Source organism: Hyperolius riggenbachi, chromosome 5 (assembly GCF_040937935.1).
Source record: "Hyperolius riggenbachi isolate aHypRig1 chromosome 5, aHypRig1.pri, whole genome shotgun sequence".
Taxonomy (NCBI): Eukaryota; Metazoa; Chordata; class Amphibia; order Anura; family Hyperoliidae; genus Hyperolius; species Hyperolius riggenbachi.
Window position 1 is genome coordinate 359,216,254 of NC_090650.1, and position 6,000 is coordinate 359,222,253.

The window sequence follows — 6,000 nt, forward strand, 5'->3', positions numbered from 1 at the left end:
GGAGGAGTGGCCATGCAAGTGGAAGACTCCTCTGACTCTGCCAATCATACTGAGACTAGGGAGGACTCTGAAAATGAGCAACTAGCCCAAAATTTCTGCCCGGAGGCAGAGTCCATGGGGGAAACACCTGGTGAAGGTAACCAGGGACCCCCAGTGGACCGAAGTAGAATTGGCAAGAATCGCCCTATGAAGAATGGTGAGGACAAAATTTCTTTGATTCCTAAGAAAAGAGATAGCAAAAAAGGGAGAAATAGAATTAGTAAAGCGGTGAGGCTGGAGCTCGGAGGCAAAGAGGTGCCTAAAGAGGCCAGCCAAGTGCTAGTGGAAGAGACTGACTTATCCTCCATGGAGGAAGGGAAGGAGAGTAGTCTGGGTGCTGGGGGTGCCCTGTCAGGGAAGTCCCTCTTTCAAGAGCAGGAGGGTGGTGACATTCTGTTATTGCAGGGGGGGGGGAGGCGAGGAATAAAATGACGACGAGTTCTCTCGACATTCTCTTCGAAAGGAACTTGTTCTCCTTTTCCGAATCAGAGTGTGACCAAAGTGATGAGGATGGGGAAAAAAAGAAGAAGAAAAAGAAAAAGAAAAAGGGGAAGAAAAAGCACTTAGACCCCACCCCCCCCCTGTAGTCCTAAGTGACATAGTCACTGAATTTAAGTCGATGGATCTGACCTTTAGGTTGGAAAAGAAGTTGTTCATTATCATTGATGACCATATCAATGAGGCGGTGGTTCAGTCGGTGGAACCAGGGGGTAATTACTCGGGCTTACATCTGGTGGGCATGGGTGACCCCGATTGTGGGTTTGAAATGGAATTCAGGGCAGATGGAAAGAGGGTGCTAGTGGAGAACGAGCTCGTTAAAGAGAACCCGAGGTGGCTTTGTATAACGTTAGTGGGGCACAGAGGCTGGTTGGGCACACTAACACCAGCCTCTGTTGCCCCATGGTGTGTGTCAAAGACCCCCCTGCTCGCCGCTATACCCCCGCAATGCTGGCGACACGCAGCGTGTCGCCAGCACAATGTTTACCCTAGCGCTGTCTGTCAGCGCCGCTCCGCCGCCTCCTCCGCATCGCCGCTACCCGCCCTCGTCCCTTCCCTCACGCTGATTGGAGGGAAGGGACGAGGGCGGGTAGCGGCGATGCGGAGGAGGCGGGGGAGCGGCGCTGACAGACAGCGCTAGGGTAAACATTGTGCTGGCGACGCGCTGCGTGTCGCCAGCACTGCGGGAAGGATAGCGGCGAGCAGGGGGGTCTTTGACACACACCATGGGGCAACAGAGGCTGGTGTTAGTGTGCCCAACCAGCCTCTGTGCCCCACTAACGTTATACAAAGCCACCTCGGGTTCTCTTTAAGAGGTTCGATTTAGAAGGAAAACAGATTTCCATGACAACCATCTTCGGGCTGGGCCCTAATGCCCCCAGATGTAAGCCCCCTCCTCCTCCCCCTGGTTCCATCGTAGATTGTAGTACCGTTGGAATCCCCAATAAGGGGACTGATACTGTTAGTGGTGATAAGGCAGCCTCCAACAAGGAGGATGATCTGGGTGCTGGTGGAGGGGGTGCTACTGAGCCGGGGGTGCCAGAGCTAGAGAGTGTCACGAGGGTGGGCTTTCCAGCCCTGGGACCAGCCGCCAATCCTGGGGCCCTCGTTTCTTTGGCAGCTCCGGCTCAGGGTGCACCCTCAGTCCAGCCCATGTCCTATTCTAGGGCAGCAAAAAGTTCGGCCTCTGGGAGGAGAGTCCTGGCTCCCCTGGAGACAGGATCAGAGGCTCACTCCCCAGGTCGAAGAAATGTGGTACGCCTGAAATGGGAACATAGTTCTGCCATTCCCAATAAAAGGGAATTTGTCAAATATTTGTTGGACCTGGGGATTAAGCCATGCGACTTGTTCGCGATCCTGGCTCCAGGGGATTCCCCCCCCCCCCATACTACAATGTGAGCTTCCTCTCACAACACAGGGTGGAGTCCTTCCTGGAGGAGAGGTTGAGTGTATCGGTGAATAATCAGTGGCATGGTTTTATGGTGCTTCCTCTCTCCAGGCAGTCCCTTGAGAGGAAAGCTCATATTGTAGTACAAAACGAGAGCATCCCGGTTGACGACCTGATGACTTGGGTCCAGCACTACGGGGATGTTATGTCCCCGCCACACCGAGTCCTGGATGACCTGGGGATATGGTGGGGGGAATATGAGGTGGCAATAAAGCTCCATGTTAAGGAGGGAGTTGCCACCCATATTCCCCGATCCGCCCTCATAGGGCGAGATAAGATTATAACATATTACCCGGGTCAGCCCAGGACTTGCAATCGGTGTGGCAAGAGGGGACATCTCGCCAGTGGATGCCCCGACCCCAGGTGTAGCAGATGCAAGGAGTTCGGGCACTCTGCCAGTTCGTGCAAGAGAATCAAGTGCAACTTTTGCTTCGAATTTGGGCACCCATATACAGAGTGCCCGGTCTCCTGGACTGCTATGCCTGAGGAGCTCAGGAAGGCCATGCTGGAACGTATGGATGAGGAGGACCAGACTGTCTCTGTACATACCCCTGTTGTTCCCGTTCAGTCTATCCCAGCCCCTAATGTCTCTGTATCCAGCGTTACCCAGTCCTCTGTGGTCCCTTCCCCTGGTTCTCCTCAGACCAGCATGGCCCCTGAGGGGTGAGCTGGACTCAGGTCGTCGGCTCACCTCCGGGATGCTGCTCAAGGGGGGAGAGACTCTCTTCCTAAGCCGCAGCGACCTAGACCTGCTAGGTCCCAGAAAAGAGGGGGGAAGGGGGGCAGCCCTGCGCAGCCCTCTACTCCCTCTCTCAAAACTCTTCCACCTCCTACTCCCTACCACTTCTCCCCTCCACCTTCGGTCCTTCCTCCTCCCCCCCTTCCTCCTCTTGCTCTCCCCCCTCCTCCCTCTCCCTCCCTTCCGGACCCTCCCCCTGACTCCCCTCCTCCCCTTCCTGATCCTGATCCCCTACCTCCTTCGGCTCCTGTAGAATCTGTTCCTCCGCCTTCTTCCCCTCCTTCGGAGAGGCCTCCTGGCTTCTCAGGTGTCTCCCTGATGCCTCGGGGTAGGGAACACCTGACAGAGGAGGAGAGGAGGTATCTGGAGCAAAGGCTTCAAACTAGAAAAAGGAGGAGGGGTGGTAAGGCCAGACCTCCTTCTTCAGAGAGGAGGGAGGTAAAAAGGGAACAGTTAACTATAAAAAGGCATGAGGTTAGAATTTCTAACCGCTATGGGGTGTTAGCTTCCGGTCCCCTCTCATCAGAGGAGGAGGACATGGTGCTAGGAGGGGCAGAGACTATCTGAGGAAGTGTGTGTACTTTGTGTTCATGTTTTTTCTCTTTGTCGATGTTGTCCTTTGCTTTCAGTTTATCTGTCTTTGTGTAAGGAAGCATAAAGGGAAACCTTGAATTATTCTGATGGCTGTTCCCCCACCACTCATGTTGGCAACAATCAATGTTGCCAGCATTAACCACTTGAGGACCACAGTCTTTCTACCCCTTAAGGACCGGCCACTTTTTTTCCATTCAGACCACTGCAGCTTTCACGGTTTATTGCTCGCTCATACAACCTACCACCTAAATGAATTTTGGCTCCTTTTCTTGTCACTAATAAAGCTTTCTTTTGGTGCTATTTGATTGCTCCTGCGATTTTTACTTTTTATTATATTCATCAAAAAAGACATGAATTTTGGCAAAAAAAATGATTTTTTTAACTTTCTGTGCTGACAATTTTCAAATAAAGTAAAATTTCTGTATACATGCAGCGCGAAAAATGTGGACAAACATGTTTTTGATAAAAAAAACAAACCATTCAGTGTATATTTATTGGTTTGGGTAAAAGTTATAGCGTTTACAAACTATGGTGCAAAAAGTGAATTTTGCCATTTTCAAGCATCTATGACTTTTCTGACCCCCTGTCATGTTTCATGAGGGGCTAGAATTCCAGGATAGTATAAATACCCCCCAAATGACCCCATTTTGGAAAGAAGACTTCCCAAAGTATTCACTGAGAGGCATAGTGAGTTCATAGAAGATATTATTTTTTGTAACAAGTAAGCGGAAAATGACACTTTGTGGCAAAAAAAAAGAAAAAAAAAAGAATCCATTTCTTCTAACTTGCGACAAAAAAAAATGAAATCTGCCACGGACTCACCATGCCCCTCTCTGAATACCTTGAAGTGTCTACTTTCCAAAATGGGGTCATTTGTGGGGTGTGTTTACTGTCCTCGCATTTTGGGGGGTGCTAATTTGTAAGCACCCCTGTAAAGCCTAAAGGTGCTCATTGGACTTTGGGCCCCTTAGCGCAGTTAGGCTGCAAAAAAGTGCCACACATGTGGTATTGCCGTACTCAAGAGAAGTAGTAGAATGTGTTTTGGGGTGTATTTTTACACATACCCATGCTGGGTGGGAGAAATATCTCTGTAAATGACAATTTTTTCATTTTTTTTACACACAATTGTCCATTTACAGAGTTATTTCTCCCACCCAGCATGGGTATGTGTAAAAATACACCCCAAAACACATTGTACTACTTCTCCCGAGTACGGCGATACCACATGTGTGGCACTTTTTTGCACCCTAACTGCGCTAAAGGGCCCAAAGTCCAATGAGTACCTTTAGGATTTCACAAGTCATTTTGCAGAATTTGATTTCCAGACTACTCCTCACGGTTTAGGGCCCCTAAAATGCCAGGGCAGTATAGGAACCCCACAAATGACCCCATTTTAGAAAGAAGACACCCCAAGGTATTCCGTTAGGAGTATGGTGAGTTCATAGAAGATTTTATTTTTTGTCACAAGTTAGCGGAAAATTGATTTTTATTGTTTTTTTCACAAAGTGTCATTTTCCACTAACTTGTGACAAAAAATAAAATCTTCTATGAACTCACCATACTCCTAACGGAATACCTTGGGGTGTCTTCTTTCTAAAATGGGGTCATTTGTGGGGTTCCTATACTGCCCTGGCATTTTAGGGGCCCTAAACCGTGAGGAGTAGTCTGGAAATCAAATTCCGCAAAATGACTTGTGAAATCCTAAAGGTACTCATTGGACTTTGGGCCCTTTAGCGCAGTTAGGGTGCAAAAAAGTGCCACACATGTGGTATCGCCGTACTCGGGAGAAGTAGTACAATGTGTTTTAGGGTGTATTTTTACACATACCCATGCTGGGTGGGAGAAATAACTCTGTAAATGGACAATTGTGTGTAAAAAAATCAAAAGATTGTCATTTACAGAGGTATTTCTCCCACCCAGCATGGGTATGTGTAAAAATACACCCCAAAACACATTGTACTACTTCTCCCGAGTATGGCAATACCACATGTGTGGCACTTTTTTGCACCCTAACTGCGCTAAAGGGCCCAAAGTCCAATGAGTACCTTTAGGATTTCACAGGTCATTTTGCGAAATTTGATTTCCAGACTACTCCTCACGGTTTAGGGCCCCTAAAATGCCAGTTCAGTATAGGAACCCCACAAATGACCCCATTTTAGAAAGAAGACACCCCAAGGTATTCCGTTAGGAGTATGGTGAGTTCATAGAAGATTTTATTTTTTGTCACAAGTTAGTGGAAAATGACACTTTGTGAAAAAAACAATAAAAATCAATTTTCCGCTAACTTTTGACAAAAAATAAAATCTTCTACGAACTCACCATACTCCTAACGGAATACCTTTGGGTGTCTTCTTTCTAGAATGGGGTCATTTGTGGGGTTACTATACTGCCCTGGCATTTTAGGGGCCCTAAACCGTGAGGAGTAGTCTTGAAACCAAATGTCGCAAAATGACCTGTGAAATCCTAAAGGTACTCATTGGACTTTGGGCCCCTTAGCGTACTTAGGGTGTAAAAAAGTGCCACACATGTGGTACCGCCGTACTCAGGAGAAGTAGTATAATGTGTTTTGGGGTGTATTTTTACACATACCCATGCTAAGTGGGAGAAATATCTCTGTAAATGACAATTGTTTGATTTGTTTTACACACAATTGACCATTTACATAGAAATTTCTCCCACCCAG